The sequence below is a fragment of the Hypomesus transpacificus genome, chromosome 14, assembly GCF_021917145.1.
Source record: "Hypomesus transpacificus isolate Combined female chromosome 14, fHypTra1, whole genome shotgun sequence".
NCBI lineage: Eukaryota > Metazoa > Chordata > Actinopteri > Osmeriformes > Osmeridae > Hypomesus > Hypomesus transpacificus.
Window position 1 is genome coordinate 6,081,059 of NC_061073.1, and position 19,608 is coordinate 6,100,666.

Consider the following 19,608-nt stretch of genomic DNA (forward strand, 5'->3'; position numbering starts at 1 on the left):
ACCTCATTTTGTGGTTAAATCCCACAACACAGGGCAGGGCTCAAACACAAACTCAGTTTGCACACAGGTAGTCACTAGTCACCTGTCAAAAGATAAAAGAAGAGGAATCAGTGTAACACACACACACACAAAATGGATCCTGGGATATGATTGGACTATGATTGGAAACATATGTCTGAGTGTGGCTGGGGTATAGGGGATTATGCCAGGCAAGGATACTCCACTGTGATGTATCTCTTCTACGCCTTTTATCTTTGGGAAATCACTAATCTGTAGCAGGTTGTCCAGGGCTGTAACAGTGTGGGGCATCAGCCCATCAGGCCACAGGAGAACTGTTATTCATTTTTGCTTTGTGGCCCTTTAGCTGCTTATGAGAGGAGCAGCACATCAAACGCATGGCCTTCCACTGTTCCAAACAACAGCAGGGTGTTACAGAAGTATATATCATTTAGGCCTACTTTAGGCCTGTTTAGGACAATGATGGTCCAGCACGGATATTTTTTTTTTTCTATTATTCTGGACTTTGAACACTCCTATAAGATTCTACATTATGCTGCATAATGACATTTCCATCTGTTTTGGGATGCTAGAAGTGACTTGCTGGTGACTGGAGTTGTATTGATATAGCAGGCACCGTCCTCTACCAACGAGCCAAACTCATTCTGACAGCGTCATACAGGCAGTTCCATTGTCAAGGCCCTGGTACCCAGAATGCCATTGCCAGCTGTTGTTTTTGCGGATCAGACCCAAAAAAACACAGGGCCAAGGTCATCCGTACTGGACAAGCTTTCTCCAAGCAAATCAAAGTCCGACAAAATCAACAAGTGTCCACACAGGCCCAGACTAGAAAACAAATTGCTCTCTTTGTATAATAAAAAAAATAAAAAAACAAGAAATCCATAATTCCGCCCCCTCCACAGTGAGAAGAACTCCCTTTTGTTCGTCAAAGGCATGAATGTGCTTCTTTATTCCGATTCTGCAACAGTTTCTGTGTTTGTTATATGCTCTTGCTGTGTGTCTATTCAACCAGGTCCTTAGCTAGAAGGACTAGGCTGCTCTCCTGTCCAGCTGTCCATTCCCATACTGCAGGATCCACCCACAAGATCACATGAGCTGGCCTTAGGAAGATGCCCCGAGTTCCTCATGCCACACGAACCACACAATCATCGTGTTCCAGTCACAGTATATACAGCGTTGTGCAGGCAGATGCCAGTTTCATGATACAAATGGATGACATCTGATACACATGATAATCTAAACCGCTTATCTGGGTTGTAACCCACCTGTTTCTGAGTGAACCTCACACTGAGGTAAAATTCAACTGTCAGGTGCTTGGAAATCCATATCTTTATCAGAAAGGACGGCTTCAGAGCACAGTAGCAGTTAGTCTGATTCCGCTCTCTGTTACATTTCTGTCTCAACCACTCCTCCTCTAACACAACGGTAGCCAAAAGGAGGACACTGTTGCTCAGCAGAGAAACGTTTGAATTCCAGACTAACACCTGCAGCCCCTGACCTGCAGTTGCATTGCCAGCCCCACATCATCAAATCCTGACTTCACAACATCCCAAGCCAGACCACCAAAACCATCCTTCTCCACTTACCAACAACCGCCAAGAAAGCCCAGGCATTACCACAGCAACACAGTCTCGGCCGTAAATTTTGTTTCTGATCTTTTCCCTCCGTTTAAAAAGCCAATTTTACCACATGCCTCGGAGTTCACTGGAAGTTCTCGTGCAGGGAGAGGATATGTGTGCACTGGCTGCCACATTCACTCACTCCTATCTGCAGAGAGAGGCCCCATTCCCAGTCACACACTTGCCTTGCCCTGAGTTCTGGCCTGGCTGGAAAGAGCTGGAGCTCTAAGCCATCAAATCCAGAAAGAAAACCGTGGCTCTCCTACAGATACTGACTCAACTGACACCCAACTTCAGCCTATTTTAAATACACCCAGGTGAAAAGCTGGGGTTTTCAAAAGAAATAAAAAGCTGACCAGGCTTGATCAAAAAGACAACACGTCTTTAAGAAAAGGCGTACCAGAGTGGTCTCTTTAACGATCCCTTTTGCCCTGCTATCACCTTGTGATAAAAACTTGGAGAGGAAGAGAGAGAGGCTGTCTCATGTCAGCACACACTCTGCCCAGTGTACAGGACAGAAAGACAGAGAAAGACAGAAGAGAAGAGAAAAGAAAAGAAAGAAAAAGGGAGGCAGAGAGAGAAAGAGAAAGCAGAGCAGTACCAATAAGCCATAGCAGACACCATGAGCTGCCCATAGGGCTTCCTGCTCCAGCAGCAAAATGATAGGACAGCAGTGTCGTCATCTCACTAGGTAACCAGAAGCCCAGGACACTCACATCAATGATTAACGCAGCCAGGGCAAAGCACAGTAAATTAGTGCACAAGAGCAGCCTATCTAGAGGTGGGGGGGGGATTGTACTCACTCTCTCTCAGCACTGGACCACAGCTATATTAAAAAATACAACAATTTCCTTTCTCTTGAGTCAGAAGAAGTTCCCTTGGGGAAGAGCAGGCGGATTATCCGACGTAGAGCAGGTACTGTTTAAAGCCCTGGCTGCCTGCTCTGTGTCTGCATCCTCTCTCTCTCTCTCTCTTTCTGACTGTCTGACACGCTGTCGTAGTACAGACCTGCCTCCCTCTGGACACAGGCCCCTCCCCCTCACAGTCTGTCAGCGCGAAAGAGAGAGAAAGAGAGAGGGAGGGGGGCTGAGGGAGACAGACGAGAAGGCAGGATACACACCCACACAATCACCCTGACTCAGTTTTCATTTCTGTATCTATATACATTATGTGTGTGGGGAATAACCAAAGTAGACTAGTACTTCCAGTTAACAACAATTTGACCATTTTGTAGTTCCTCTTCCATTCTATTTTCCCTTTTGCATTTGAAATGAGTTCTGAACTGTCTATAAATGAAAAACACTTTTGTGCACTTAGTTAGGACATTTAAATATTTTAGTTTCATAACTAAAACATGGCTTGGACCTTTCTCGTGGCATCTTTCAATATATCCAAACTTCAACCTCAAAGTTTCATCCTGCTAAATATCAAATGTATAATTTGAAGCACATAACTGTCTTAAACTGTAAACTGTATGGCTAACTTACCAATGGAAATTGGGAATACTAGGATAATTAGTTATGTTATGCAGGGTATTCATTTACAAGCAGCAGGCACTACGACCTCAGAACTGGATTGTCTATCTTTAAGATGAATAAAGAGAGTCTTGTGTCCTGAAGTAGGTTCTACAATAATACACACTGCACAGGGAGCTTTCAGTTTAGTGTTCAGGGACATGAACAGTGACGCTAACAAGACTCTGTGGAAATTTCATTCAGAACTAAGAGACCATTTCATATACTGAAAAGGGGCCACTGTCTTCATGTGAAACTAGAGACAATCCATGCTTAACAGACCCAACTTGGATGGGCTCTCTGTTGCCAATGCCATTTAGCCTGGCTGCCAGCCCAACTTATCCTCGCCCACAAAAAAATGTGGTCAGGAAGTTGGGGCTGGAGTAGCTCGTTTGGGGAAAAACTATATCCGAACAGGAGCTGTTCGGACCAATCAAATTGTCAGGGCGGGCTTTATACGATGATGGACATCAACAGTAACCTAATCAACAACGTTACCAAAGAGCGCTTGGGTTGAATATGTTTTCAACAAACAACATATCGCGTTGCTCTGATTGGTTATAGGTCTATCCAATTGAGCGAAGAGGCATTTGTTTTACAAGTTCGGTTGAAACACGCCCCATAGTCACAGCCCAACGGAGAGTTATCAGACTCATATTCTGACTAGAATTATGAATATGACTACGTCAGGCTAAATGCCATTAGTAGACTTTACCATTCTTTAGAGGTTTCCTCTGGAAATGCGTACATCTGAAAACGTATTAAAACACATATATATGTGTATATTTTAATGATCAACTGAATCCTAATTTTTTAACTTAAGGTGCTCTGGCTAGAGGAGAAACAAGACATTTTTCACCAATAACATTTTTATTAAAAACCCATTTAAAAGCGGGGATAAGCATTAGCCAATATGAACACAGAGGTGTAAAATATCAAGTCGTTGAGAGTCAGAAGTGCCCGTGGCAAAAAAAGCATGCTAATTATATACTTTGGGAAATGCTAAGGAGGCAGACGGAATGCCAGGTTTGGAAGCGTCAGGAGTTGGAATGCCAGCTCTGGGCATGTCGGTGAGAGGGTACAGAGCTGAGATGCCTTCTTGGTCACATTGGTCATACTACCGGAGCGGAAAGGCCACTTAGCAGACGTCTTGTTTACGGTCACTGGGAGCCGGCTGTGACGTTGGCCTGTCAGCTTTGTTGGGAAAGGAGACCTCGGCACAGCGCAGCACGCACCTCTGATAACACATGCCTGTCAGACTGCTGAGCTGGAGCACCTGTCGTGGCCTCGCAGACGCTCCAAAGTAAACAGTCTACAGAACAGAAGGAAGTCTGGTGTAAGTCTAAATACGTGGATCAGGCTAGTCAAACAGAAGTGGACCGGGGTGATTGGTGGTCTTTTTATTGCCTCAGAACCCCTTGATGAGCCGGTTTCCTAACACCCTCCAAGGTTGCCTCTTGTTAGCAAATCCTGCTGACAAATTCTAGAAAGGTAAACAAAAACAGTTATTCACTAACTGTTGCAAAAGATTTGAAAGGCAATGGTAAATTCTTTAGAACTCCTTGGCTCACGAGGTCCTGACACAAGAAAACTGGCAAGACAAGTTGGTAGGGAACTCTCAAATGCTTTCATTTTAGTGCAATATCCACACTCATTTATTCGAGCATCCTCTAGTGTATACCACGCCCAGAAAGAAAGGCTGACTGGTCCATTCGAACAGATGGATTACAGACAGTACACTTATTCAACCCTTTGCGATAAGGCTGCTTGTTCCACGTTGGCCTAATGGGGAACACCCAAGATAGCAGGTTACCAGTTGAACTACTGGGGGTTAGCAGGTACAGTAGCAGTTCAGTGACATCACATCTATCTCCAGGGCCTGTCATTTAATATTTCAGACCACATCCCCTCTCCTGGCTTTGGCTTTCAATGACACAGTGTTAACACGTGTTATGTGGCAATGTGAAAGAACACAGATATTTTTATCATGATGTGATTGATGCGGCGTGAAGGTGTTACAGACAGCTGTGGAGAACCCTCTCCCTGTCACATGGCTTCCCTCTATCCATCTCACCTTTTCTTTGGCAGCAATAGATCATCAGACCAGTGTTATGTCACGGAGGCATCCGGGAAGGTAATATTCGCCCCCCCCCCCCCCCCCCCCCCCCTACATCTTGTTCATCGAATTTAAACAAATTGATGAAATCATAAATGTACGCACTGGAGCGTGATTTATTTCTAAGAACATCCTCAACAAAGTTATAATGGCCAAATGATCATGCCCTCTGTAGGCTGAAAATGAAAATGCAGGCATTACCGCATTCTTTCACCTGACCTCCCACTCAATGCCACTCAGTATCGGGAAGCAAAATCTTAGTTTCACAATTAGAAAGCAGGACTAACTAGAATGGATGAGTCACCCACATCCGCAAACACAAATACCACAGTTCCCTCCTTTCAATAATTACGATTTCCTGGGTCACTTGATGGTTTGCTTCGACGCAAGTTCTCCACCTCACTTTTTCAACATCTCAGCAGTGGGACAGATAGAGCTACTAGGTAGACAATTGTGTTTGACAATAACCCAATACAAAATGTACTGGCTACAGCTGCCACTTACTGTACAATCAATTATTGCTCAATTGATAAATAAGATATTGGGGTAGATAAGAATTTCCAACTTTCACTGGTTGAGGTTAATACGATTCTGTTGCAACAAAAGAGTACTTGTGAGTGACAATGTGTCACATTGCTTTAGGTAAGTGACTCATCATAAGCCCGAAGCCTGACTGAATAGTCATACCCGATGTGGCTTAACACAGACTGAGTCACACAGGCAGGTGACAGGGGATGTACAGGATGCATAGTCCACTCCTACACTGCTTGTTGAAATTGCGTTGAGCCATTCTGGATTTCTCTCCAGTGTCATCTCCCTGGGTTGTGTCAACATTACCATGTGATATAAGTCAGGTGTCACAACTTCCTCACTAGTCACATTTGAGTTGAATTACAGTTGTCTTTCTGAGAGAGGTACTTTATCGGCTGAATGCCATCTGGCAAGTTGGACATGCCAGTGGTTATGGTAATCTGAATGAGTAAGTCCTGTGTCCTTTCATTACACTGCCTACTGCATGCCCCTCTCCTCTGTCGCCCAAATGCTATGTCACTCCAGTAAGTCACCAGTCTTAACAACGCCGCTGTTTTCTTTCATCAGTCATGTGTTCACCACAGCACGTTCTCTCTCTCTCCCCTCTCTCTTCTCTCTCTCTCTCCTCTCTCACTCTACTCTATATTTCTCTCCCCCCTCTTCCCCTCTCCCCCTTTCCTTCTCTTTCTCTCTCTCCCCCTTTCCTTCTCTCTCGCTTTCGCTTTCTCTTCCCCTCCCTCCCCTTCCCCCTCCCCCCAAGCTCTCGTCTTCTCCTCAGGTGGCCCTCCACGTCCATATCAAAGGCAACAGCAGCTCCCTTTCATGTCCCGCTACTTTAACCCTGCTGACGTCATGTAACAGCATCGTGTGACATACCGCTTCGAACGTAGACGGAAATTACAAGACATACAAATGATTCCTAAAAGTTCGAAGAACGCGTATGGAAGAGAGGTGGGATGGAGATATCCCATCCCAACTTGAAGGGTGTCATTTGGAATGTGAGTTGGGGCTGCTAGTGCTGAGGCTGGGGTTAGCTCTACAGCTGCTGGCTGCATCGAATACGTAAAGAACCAGGAGAGGTGAAGGCTTGAGAGAGGGGCTGGGGAGCCAGCTGTGCGCCACAGCCATTGGATGTCTCTGATACAGGCCAGGCCTCTGGGGGCCCTGGGATGCAACCCTAATAGTATCGTCTGAACAGACTCAAATGTTTAGCAACACTCTCCAAGAAGCTAATGTAGTTAAGAAATCTCTCTGAAGGATGAAGTTTACATTTAGATTTCATTAAAGTAAAATATCAATTAGACTCTGTTGGGGAACAAGAGAACTGAAAGGCTATTTACTACTATACAGCAACAGCGTACACAATTCTACAACATGTGAGGCATTTTCTCAGCCTCTTAATTGGAAAGTATGTCCATAACACGTCTATTTATGGGTTATCCACTTTCCCAAGAGCAGATTTACTCAAAACACCTGCTGCAGTGCTTCTATATTTAGTGAACAAATCAAGTGTAATGAGCAAACATCTTCGTTTGAAAAACCTTCTCCTTCGAGGATGAGCAGGAGTGATCAACATGACGGTAGAGAAGCCCAGCTCAATGGTGTCCCACTCATATCGGCCTGGATTAGCTTGAGGATATAACCACCACAGGCGTATTCTGCTCTGTCAAAACTGCCAGGGAAAGCAATCAGTGCGAATATTTATCTGGTTGAAATAACACTTTAATGGGCACTCAATTGGTTCACTCCCGGTTAACATCACTTTGCCCGTAAGGTAATAAAAATGAAGGTTAAAATGACAAGTAGGACTCTGCCTCTTAATTTGAGCTGTCTATTGCAGATATTGAGGTTATGGTCTTTCCTCTTGCAAGGCAAAAGACGGGGATCTGGCAATCAGCCCAAGGATATTGTGCAGGGTGTCTGTTTTGTCTCACGGAACCAATTACCTTCACTGTAAATATGACCTCTTCCCTATGGGGAAATCATAAAAGTGACCCCCCAAAAGAACCACATGATTTCACCTGACCAACCAAAGGCACTGGCTCCCTGCTGTCTTCTACACAAAGGACTCCAGCTTCCAGTTTAGTTTAGGGTACAATTAATTATGATAAATTAACTCACCACCATATAAGGAAAATGATAGCACCAGTGCCTGCATTAATGATGAGTCTCTATGATAAGCAATTAAAGGTATTTAATGTGTGATAAAACAAGTGTATAAATGGGGTAAAGGTATTCTACACTGCTGATATAACAGGAAAAAAGTGATGAATGAATTAGTTATATCTCCACATGCAGACAAGACATTAAATATTGACAATGCTACTATGGTAATAGCTTACACAGGGCAACCACATATAATTCCTAGGCTAATTTCAAAATGAGAAAGTCACTGACGCCACTGTGCAAAACATTCTAATCATAGTTTTTCTGTGATACTGATGACGTAAGCACTTTGAGAGGGAGCTTCTTCCATTTTTAGAAGAAATCACTTGACCTAAATGAAGACAGAAATCTTGTTGCTGATTATCTCTCATGTAAACACCCTAATTCTATAGAATCAAAATCATTCACAAATGTTGTACATTTAACATAAAACGACTGCGTTTAAGGATAAAACAAAGGTCAATCAAAGTAAATACCAACTAAGTGAGGTAAATTCAATATTTGAGGTGCATATTCAGTTATCTTGTCTTTTCTTGCTCTTTTCAAATGAAGCTGAGATAATTGAGCGGAAAAACAGCTTACTGTAATCCTTAGTGAAATCTGCCATGGAAAAAGGGGCTCACCTTTACCAGGAGACATGCTGATTTAGGTCTAAAAACCAAAGTCCGTCTCATCTCAACCATGAAAACCAACACCTTACTACATGCACACACAGAAAGCCACGGGGAGGATTCAATCTATTGCCATAGCAGCCAGCGCTGCCACGTCGAGAAGCTTTCAACACCCAGACCCATTCACTGAGCAGTTTAGTGGACACCAAACCAGACTGGTATTGCTCCAATCGCCTACCTTATCTTCCCCACTAGTAACAATGCATTTCCTTTGTCATGAACCAAATGAATTACCTTGAGCAGAAGACAAGGTCTTGCAGAAGCTCAGTAGCAGCAGCTCTCGCGGTCGGCTGGTGACAGGAGGAACAGAAGCTCTGCAGGGATCCCCAGAGGTGCCCAGGGCTGCAGCTGAACCAGCACACAGCCACACACACACACGCACAGGCGGAGGCAGACAGACACAGCCACTACCACCAACACCGGCAGCAGCAGCTAGTGAATAGGGGAGGGGTAGAAATCAAAAGCAGGGGAGGGGGGTTGCTCTATCAGCAGCAAGGCGCATTACATCATAGCTTGATCCTGTGGAAGGCTGGGGGAGCAGGAGAGGGCTGCGGGAAGGAGGTCCCTGCAAGACTATTCTCCACCCCTCACCAGTCTCCACCCCTGGCAGGCTCTCCACACGACATTGTTAATTGCCGGTTGGCTTAATTACAAAAGGCTGATGATTCCAAAACGATCCCATAATCAACACTGTGGAACAGCTGTATGCTATGGTATTAACAACAATTCTGCTGTAGCGGTTTTTGCTCATAACTCCTGTCTAAATTATTATGAACATTTGAACTGTGTATCTAGACAGTCCATATTGCAAGACTGTGTGTACTGTACATGCGGATATATGTCTTCTCCTACAGTACACAAAGTCTTGCAGTCCACAGTGTGAGCATGGCGCTTGCAATGAATGCTGCTATTCAGCCCTATGGAAAGATTATTGAAGACTCCTTTCCATCAATGCAGAATTGAAACAATTGAATTGATTGTCAACATCTGCTCTAAGCTGATTGCATTTAAGGTAACCTGTCACATCGAATTCTGGTCAATATGCTCAAGCTGGCGAGAAAACTGCAGTGTGAACAGTCCTGGGTGTGTGTTTCTGAGGCTCAGAGGGGATGTGGCTGGACCGTCTGGCTGGGGAGACTGGGACCCACGATGGTCCTGCCCTTCCCAGTCATCAGCTGTTAACCCCCCTACACACACACACTCACACACCCATACACACACACCAAAAACCGAATGCTGATGATAACTTTTCCCACGACAGATTAAGTCCGAGATGGCATGAGCTTTGTGACACGATGCATACAGACATGCAGGCCCAAAGCACACACACACCAAGCCATGAGGGGAGATGAAGAGTTCCTGACACGGCACGTTTGGTAAACGGTAGAAAATAGCCATTTCCTCCCCCCAGCTGGAGCCAGCTGTTACTGGCAGACAGCACACTTCAGTCGACCTGCTATTATTACCTGGAGATTACAGGAAGTATTGACACCCCTTGAACTTCTCTCTCTTTGCTTGTGTCATATTGATTCATGGAGACAACTGAAAATAACCAAATCAATTGGCATTTTGGAGTGAAAGAGAATGGGGACCTTGGTGTGAAAAGCACTGCTTCCCCCTCTCTGCTGTGCCTGTTTCACTCCCCTGGAAAAAGAGACAAGCCACCAGCCTCAAAACTGTCATTGTTTGATCAAGTTATTGTGCTGTTCCAAGTTGAACCACATCCATCGGGTTATAGCCTTAGAATCCCCCCCCGCCCCTCTCAACATACATCTACACAACAGACCTACAAGAGACATCCCAGTGACTTAACTCAACTAGACTGATTCAAGTCCATGAACTGTTGCATCTTTGTTTGAAAGAGACAGTTGTCTCATTGTATTCACAATGGGGTCAAAATGGAAGGTTGTCTATCCCTCCAGTGTTGATGAGATGGCAGCCAGTGTCAGAGATAAGTTCAACAATAAAATATAATCAGATGCTTTGAAAGGAGTCCCTGAATGGTCTCAAAGCAGTGACTTTACTTAATGTCTGCAGTCTGAGAAATGATTGAAATGTCTGTGAATCTTACAAATGTATTTAAAAATGGTAGGCTTAAGCTTTCAAATAGTTAAAACCAGGTGTTCCTTCTTGACTGATATTTTGACAAAGATGGAATACATATCTGGTATCAGATATGACCTTGCAGATGTGACCTTCAGACTTGACCAACAATAACAGGATCTGAGTGATAATACGCCCAAACAGAACCACAATATAAATGGTGCACTGTGTGGCATTCTGTGTGAACTGTAATATTTTAATAAGTATGACCGGTTACAGAGCAATTCAAGCAAGTCTTTTCAATGTGTCTTTCTACTCTCACATTCCAACCATGCTGATTGTTGTAGGCTGACTGGAATGCTGAACTGATCTCGGACAAGAGGACTGTATGTAATCCAGTGTGTGACACTCACTATTCTTTCGATGACATGGCCCGGGGAAGGGGTTCCCCGTGATATGAACAGCACCCCAGATGGACCTGACCCCTGCTACCACAAATTGTTTGAACCCTTGTGACCGCAGGGGACAGGAACCTTGAAATATTATTGCTACAACACATAGTGTCCTATTTCCCGCTGCAATGAAAACCACTTACTCAACGAATTGCGCGGTAACAAAGTTGCATGACATTTGTTGCGTTGTAAGAAGAAAATTGAAAACAATGACAGCATTGAAGTAGAGGGATGGTCTTGAGGAGATCCAAACCAAGGCAGCAAATATCACTTTCAAAATTAAACACAAATAGTCTTTTTTATGGCTTGATTTTCATTTACATTTACAGTGTTAAAGGACAAGTAAGACAAAAAGCAAACAGCAAAATCTGTATTCTGTTAGGGTAGAGGTTGTGTAACAAAAAACAAAATGCAGCTATTGAGCATTAGCTAATTTAAAAAATGAAAATACAGATCCCATAGTGGATTGGAAATCTGTGAATTACTCCGATTTCACACATGGAGTGAAAAGTGGCCAGGTCACTGAGCAGCACAGTGCTGATAGATCACACTTAGCAGTGGCATCCTAGCCCCTAGCCCCAGAGAGCACTTCCCTAATTAAAAAGGTCAGAGGTGACTGGTTGGCCCCTTCTGTCAATGCTGAACAGAGGCAAAAACAATCAACCATCATGACATGCCCACTTTCAACATCCCCTCTCACACGAGAGGATGTGGAGGCGACAAGATCATTAGTGTAGTGATATCTGGGCCCTCACATGCATCAATCATTTGAGATAAGCCCACCACATCAATGGTGACATGGTTAACACAAAATGCACATGCTTACTACACTTTAAAAAGGTTTCTGGCCAGACAGTCAATGAGATCTTCTCAGAAGGATAGGATCACACATCAAAAACTTTTTTGGCGTCCTTACCATCTCCTCTTTATTTTTCCATAGTACAGGACTGTGCTGCACTAACATTAGTACACTCACTAAAAGATGGCCCATAGTGTTAGAACACATTCCCAGTTCGAATTAGGGTTTCAGCTCTAAGCAAGGCCTTCCCAGCAAGGCTTGACCTAATGCTGACTGTAGACTTCCCCAGTCTAGTTCTCTTCTTTCAATGCTCTGGTGATGTATTTGAACAAATACAACAGCAAAAAAAACACTGCAAATTTGGTTCTAGATCTGGAGCGGTACAGAACATTCAATATTCCAAACATTTGACCTTCCTTGCTAGATAAGGAGAAGTATGTCTATGTCTGCCCCCTGGACGTGAGAGGGATAGGCTGCAGTAACTTCAACAGACATGGCGTCATTGTTCGTTGTCCTTCAGTCTCAGATGGTCTTGTGCCCGGCCCAGGGCAAAAACGTAATATCCTGTCTCACAAGGATTTTCGATTTAACATTCAAGTGTGGTTCCCTTCGTCCGAACTGCTGTAAAATAAAGCCTGACAACAAGCAGATGTCGTCAGCTACCAATTCAGCTTTTGTCACTCAATATTGTGAAGGTTTGACATCTAAGTTAGTAGATAGGCACTAGACATTCAATAGGACATCAAGGCTCTAAACCCCTTCTTTCATGTGCTCTGAGCTCAACAGAAGACAGGGTGGGCTATGCATTTGGTGCTGTCAGTAAGAGGCAGAGGAGCCACAGTTGCGGCTTGGAATGGTGACCTTAACCCCTGGCGTGAGCAGCACTTCAGGCCAGGAGATAACAGAGCCCCACCCCTGGCACCGTGTCAGAGAAGCCCCCTTACCCTTGCCTGAATCTGGGGGACACCAGCGGAGAGGGGTGGGGCTGGCTGTGACCTCTAGGTCCTCAGAGCACAGTTGTGATCTGTTGGACAGGGACAGCTGCCCTGAAGGGGATCTGTACAGCATAGCTTCTCCGACAATGCCTGTCATCTACCGCCAAGCACTGCCCTGGCTGGGACGCACCAGAGACACATCGGCTGTCTCAGAGATGAAAAAGGCGGAGCACGACACACGCTGTCCGTCTGTTTTTAGTAATGGACCCAACTGAAACTTCAGGATGCACAAACTGAAAATTTATTATTATTATACTTTTTAAGAATTGGGGGTGCTGCTTTTCATATTTGAATGTAAGTAAGTATGTAGTAAATGTTTTTTATTTATAAAGTGACTTTCAAAGAACTGGGAGAAGAAGAAGTAAAACAAAAATTATACAAAATTATACAAATGTAAAGCATGGAATCATAAAATAATGAAATACAATACAAACTGTAAAACTACACAGAAGGCAAAAACACATTACAAAACAAAGTGATTGCGGAACAAATTAGTTCTTAAAACTATCCATTGACTTGCGTTTTTGATGTCTAAGGGAAGACGGTTCCAGGTGGTGGGAGCAACAACTGAGTAAGCTCGGTCACCCTTGGTTTTGAGCCTAGCGTTCGGGACCACCAGAAGGCCATGGACAGAAGATCTAAGAGATAAGGCCAAAGGGCATAAAAGTTTGGATATATAAGGTGGGGCTACTCCGTGTAGTGTCTTATATGTGATTACAATTATTCTTAAATCAATTCTGCAGTCAATGGATGACTAGTGGAGGGCAGCCAGCACAAGTGTCCTATGTACCTTACTTAGTGTCTTGGTCAGGGGCGGTTCTACACGGGAGCCTACAGGGAACAGGGCCCCTGTAAAAATATCCCTGGCCCCCCCTGTGGCCCCCCTGAGCTGACTGAATTTTCTTTTTTTTTAATACAATAAAAAATGTCTTCTTCTAGTAGTCATCATGAAATGAGGAAGAGACATTGCAGCCTTTTTTGCCCCAGTAAATACAAAAGTTAGAGAAACATATCAAGGTGTTAAGAGAGCTGAAGAGCTGGAAGAGGGAGAGCCAGAGCCATTTGTATGATTTTAATGTAAAGCAAAATTAGAGTATTTAATGTTTAAATATCATTTGTTTGTTTTTAATGTGCCCCCCTGATTAAACACTGCCCCCCCCCCAGTAAAATCTGTCTAGAACCGCCGCTGGTCTTGGTTAAAAGTCTGTTTTATTTTGTCAGGGCTAAGCTGAAGGAAGTTGTTTAATATGGTATTAAAATGAGAAGTCTGGTCCATTGTGATTCCTAGATTTTTTGCATGTTGGCTTTGGGAGACTTTGATGCCGTTGAGGTCCAGGGAGAGATTGGACAGATTCTTCCTGTGTTTTTTAGGTCAAAAAATGTGCACCTCTGTTTTATCCGAGTTGAGAAGTAGGAAATTAGCTGTCATCCATGTTCTTATCGCAGATAATTTTTTTTTTTGTCATTTAGCAGACGCTCTTATCCAGAGCGACTTACATTAAGTACAGGGACATTCCCCCCGAGGCAAGTAGGGTGAAGTGCCTTGCCCAAGGACACAGCTTAATTTGGCACGGTGGGGAATCAATCCGGCAACCTTCTGATTACTAGCCCGACTCCCTCACCGCTCAGCCATCTGACTCCCAAGAGACACATGTTTCAAGAGCATGTGTTACTTCTCCAGGCTTTAGGGACATGTATAGCTGCGTGTCATCTGCGTAGCAGTGAAAAGTTACTCCGGAGCTTAGAATTATTTTTCCTAGAGGCAGCATGCAGAGGGAAAATAGCAGAGGGCCTAGGACAGAACCCTGCAGTACTCTGTATTTTACTGTATTTTACAATGGTGCTCCTGAATGAGTGGACACATTGTGATCTGTCAGATAAATACGATCGAAACCACTGGAGTGCCGTACCAGAGATCCCAAAATTGTTTTCCATACGTTCCAAGAGAATTTGATGATCCACTGTGTCAAATGCTGCACTTAGGTCCAGGAGAACCAGGACAGAAATAGAGCCTGTATCCAGGCCAAATAGTAGATTATTGACTATCTTGGCGAGTGCTGTTTCAGTGCTGTGGTTATGACGAAATCCGGACTGGAGGGGTTCATAAAACTGATTTGATAAGAGGTGTTCAGTGAGCTGTTGTACCACAACATTTTCAAGAATTATTTAGAGAAATGGCAGATTTGAAATTGGCCTGTAGACATCCGGGATCCAGATTTAGATTTAGCTTGTTTAAAGTTGTCAGGGCAGTTACAATAGATTCATATAAAATGCCATGGGTGGTTTCATGCATAGGGAGGAGTTCCTTTACAAAGTTTGGCAGGTGGGGGTTGAGAAGACTGCTGGTGGGTTTTGATGAATATATTGGTTTTAGGAACGTTTCCATAGATATAGCGTTGAGGTGGGTGAGAGCCTCAACATGCAGCGTGCTTGGTATGGAGGAAGATTGTGTGTTCATGGTAATTTGTCTACGGCTAATCTGTCGTTTGTCCATGATAACATAGATTTCGTGGTCAAAGAATTCTAGAAAGTCAGTAATCACAATTTCCCGTGTGAGAACTAGATCTAATGTAAGTGAGTGAAGATGGGTAGGTTTGGAGACCACTTGGGTGAAGCCTTTGAAATCAATAGTCAATGGATCTGTCAGGTCATCCACATGAATGTGGAAGTCTCCCATAATTAGGATGTTATCAGTGTACTTCACAAAATCAGCAACAAAATCAGCAAATTCCTGTAAGAACAGGGAATATGGGCCTGGGGGGCGATACAGAGTGGCTATACAAAATGAGGGGTGGGGGGCAGGAGTATTAGGGTTTTTCCTCTTTAATGGTGGTTTCATGCAAATTATTTCAAATGTTTTGAAGGTGTTCACAGATTTCAGGCTGAGGTTGAATCTGGAATCGTAAATCATGGCATCACCGCAACCTTTCTTAGAGGCACGAGGAATGTGTGAGCATGCAAAATCCGGGCAGATGCTTCATTTAGAGGGGTATAGCCTTTGTGGATAGGGATCTGATATTTAGGAGTCCAAAATTCCAGTATGAGTTTTTAGCAGCTTTAGTCTTAGGAGATATTTCCTCTGAAACAGTGGCACTGTTAGAAGCAGTACAGTAGTAGTAGTATGGGCAACGAGGGAGCAAGGCTGAATACGTATTAGATATTTCGTAACAATTGAAGGCAGAGATTATTTGGAATAAGAGCGAGGGACCGACTGTATTAATCATCCATAAGTATCACATCCAGTTACTCTTCCAGGTTTGCTCTGGGCAAAAACTACAACAAAAAAAAAACTACCTGGTGTAACCAGTTTTTTGCAGATGCATAAACTCACATTTGAAAGTCTAGTGCTGCTGGACAAGAAAGCAGTCCTAGTTTCAGGCTTGAGTAAACAAATATTATTGTGATACTAAACATGATCTAGTTTGCTGGAAGAGAGAATTGCTTAACACACATCCACTCAAAACAAGAACGAGCAGAACTCTCCATTTTTGTGATCTTTCAATATACATATACGCCATTCATCTTCATCAAGCAGCCACAGCAAAGCCTTTACAGTATTTGCAGATGTGCAAAGCTCACATACATCAATGGTGCTTTCTGAAGCCAACTTCAGGACACAGCATGCTGTTGTAAAGTAATATTTTACATGAATTAAGAGAAGTAAAAAAATGTGTGTGTCTAAAAAGTGGTTGCATTACTTACACACAAAACTTTTTTTTACCTACACTTAATATTTATCCCTCCACCCACTATAATACTGTTGGGAGGATGGGGACACCCCTGCCCCCATCTCTCATATGCTAAAGACTGGGGTTGCTGGACGGTCTTTGCTTGATGGGTCTCACACCTCATTGTGTGACTCAGTGTTGCTTTCTAGTCAAATGTTGATAAGTAAAGGCCGATATATGCTGCTTCTGCGTTTTTCGGAAAAAGGACACATGGGAACTCCCTCATCTCCGTGGAACGCCCTTTACGAGCTCTCCCTCAGCCCTCGGAGAGCTTGATGTGCACCTCCTGAATTTTCAAGGGTCAAGATGTGGGCTGATTGGTTGTTAGATAATAGTTGGGTATAAAGGGAATTGTGAAGCATTGTTCTCTAGATTCTTGATCTCTTGAAGGCTTCTCTTCAGCTCTGGCTTCTCCTACTCCTTCTCCTTGCTCACCTCTTAAGGCCGTTATATGGTACTCCGTACTTCACGATTACGGACACGTGGGAAGGGCCTACACATAGATGGAACGCCCTGGAACGCCCTCTCCGTCGCCTCCGGGGCCGTCGGAGAGCTCTCCCGTGCACCGTTGAAATTCCTGTCGATCCGTCATGACGTGCTGTATAGCGACGGATACCCCTTGGCCGTGATTGGTCCGCCACAACATCATTTCCAAACGACATCATTTCCGACTTCGACAGAAAGGCGTTTTCTCTAAGGTCGTCTTCTTGAAAGACGTCTGTGATGAGAACTTCTTGGAGAGAAAGTTTATTGTGAGCCAGTTTATGCTCTACTCTAGCGAATTCAGAAACGTGAGTTTGTTGTCTGTGCACTGACTGCCACAGTTTAGTGACCTAGAGTAGTACATTGTAGTTTTGACTGTACATACAGTTTGTATGGATCTTTTTGTTTCCAATTATATCAGTCTTTTTGTTGATCATTTTTCACATTGGTGGTGGAGAAATGAATTCACAAAACCAGAGCCTTGTCTATATCGCAGAGGTGTCAAACTCATTTTCACCGAGGGCCACATCAGCATTATGGTTGCCGTCAAAGGGCCAGTTGTAACTACGATGTAACGTCAGTAACGATGTAAAAACATGGTGTTTTTGTTGTAGTTTTTGTGAACATAGGGCCTATTATGCTGCAATTGAAGTCCGCCTTTTAATTCTTGGACAATCTGCTGTTTTTCTTGGAGGATACATTTGCATATTTTTCTCAGTGTTTGGTGACAAAATGCAAGCGCGCATAGCGGAAGAGCAAAACTTTCATCACAAATCACAAAAATACCAAAGAAAGAAGAACGTATTCATTTAATGGAATCGTTTTTTAATAGTTTCTATAGTGTATATAACATAAGCATATCATTTTGTTATAGAGTGCTACTATTTTCCCCACAAATAATACCTACCATGATAGAGATAAGTTTGCTCTTTCAGGTGGTTATATCGCATTAGACACAGTCTTTAATATAATATTATGTGACTGCACCTGCTGCACTCATCGTCTGACTAGTGACAGCTGGTAAGAGGGTCACAAGTGTGATGAGAGGTGGGAGATAAACAACAACGATTTCTAACTTACAAAGACGCAACAAAGCAACGTGTTTTCGACAAAAAAAACGCTTCTCCACCTACTGTTCTGGCGGTGAATTGTTTTCAGCACCCCCAGCCTTCGGAGAACCATAAAGGCAACAGAAATGCTAATTAATCCGTCCTATCCGGCGGCCCGCCCATCCGTAACGGAGTCTGAGTACCATACTGGCACCTTTACTCTTTCTATCTCAGATTTACAATAATCATGGTGAGTAGGTAAGATTTAAAACCTTCATTTTGTAACATGTTTGCCTTGTAATTTATTTAATTTATTTGCAATGTTATTAAATTTCAATTTCATGTAACTTTATTTTTACCATTCTTGCTCTAATTTAACTACATCAAATAACTACAATTCCAGCATATTTGGTTCATATTAATACACTGTCCAGTTTACGTCTTTCTTTAGACCAAGGGGAATAGTTTTGGTTGTTTGACCAATATAAAAACTCCTACAATACTATTTTCAAAAAGAATCTCATACCATTCAGCTATATAAATGGATGTCAATCATCACCCCGCACATGAAAATGTAACAAGAATTCATGGTGTTTGTAGTAAAGGTGTCCCAAAACTTATACTTATATCTTATTATTTTGCTGTTGGCCCATGAGACCATTAAGGTGAGAGCATGCAGCCTCTCCTATCTAAACTGCATAGCAAATTCAGGTAACCACACGTCCTCCTCCACCACCTCACACTGAAGTGTCCTGTTCTATGTTACCAAGGCAACACAGTAGTAATGTTCACAGTCCATTCAGACAACACTTTCGTCCCCCTAAGGAACATTAGGCGTGTCACATTCTGAGGTAAAAAGAAGTCCCATTACCACAAACATTGTCAGTTTCACAATGAGACCTGGAAGTGCCCCGTATTACTTTCTGGAGGACTTCAAACAAACCATGACATAGAATGGTGTACCTCCAGGGTTTACAAACACTTTTCATAATGTGAGAGGGAGGACAGTTCCTACAGTGTCCTGCCAAAGGCAACATGATACTCTTCTTTTAATGCAAGCTACATTATGTGGAGCTTTTCCCCTTTTAACATGGGCGTTTTGCATACAGCATGTCCCTCACATTTAATCGACATCTTGTTGCTCAATCGCATATTGTACTTTTCTGCCATAATTGTCTTTGTTTTTCTGATGGCGAGTGTTTCTCTATACTGTCAGGGTGCTTTACCTGGTTTCACCTCGTCTCTCTCCAGATTAGAAACAAAAAAACATTGATGAGTGCAGCTGATCCCCCGGCAAGATTAAACCTTCTCACTCTGTATTCAGATCCAGCCCTCTCTTGTACGTCTCCATGACACCCCCCTCGCAAACTGCACATTATTCTGTTTTTCTGTCTCAGTCTGAGCAAGGTGGGCTATTTGCGTGC

General features: G+C 43.4%; 1 protein-coding gene across 2 annotated transcripts in view; it reads right to left on the reverse strand.

Annotated features, from left to right (window-relative positions):
* The window catches only part of sema4ba (sema domain, immunoglobulin domain (Ig), transmembrane domain (TM) and short cytoplasmic domain, (semaphorin) 4Ba), a 35,910-nt gene extending 33,292 nt beyond the window's left edge, over positions 1–2,618 (reverse strand). The window contains exons 1-2 of one of the 2 annotated variants that reach the window (XM_047035017.1): positions 2,441–2,618; positions 3–82 (exon numbers count right to left, since the gene is read on the reverse strand). The gene's annotated coding sequence lies outside the window, so the exon portion shown is untranslated. The remainder of the gene's footprint in view (positions 1–2; positions 83–2,440) is intronic. The other variant, XM_047035016.1, reaches the window with a different exon arrangement.
* Between the last annotated feature and the right edge of the window lie 16,990 nt (positions 2,619–19,608).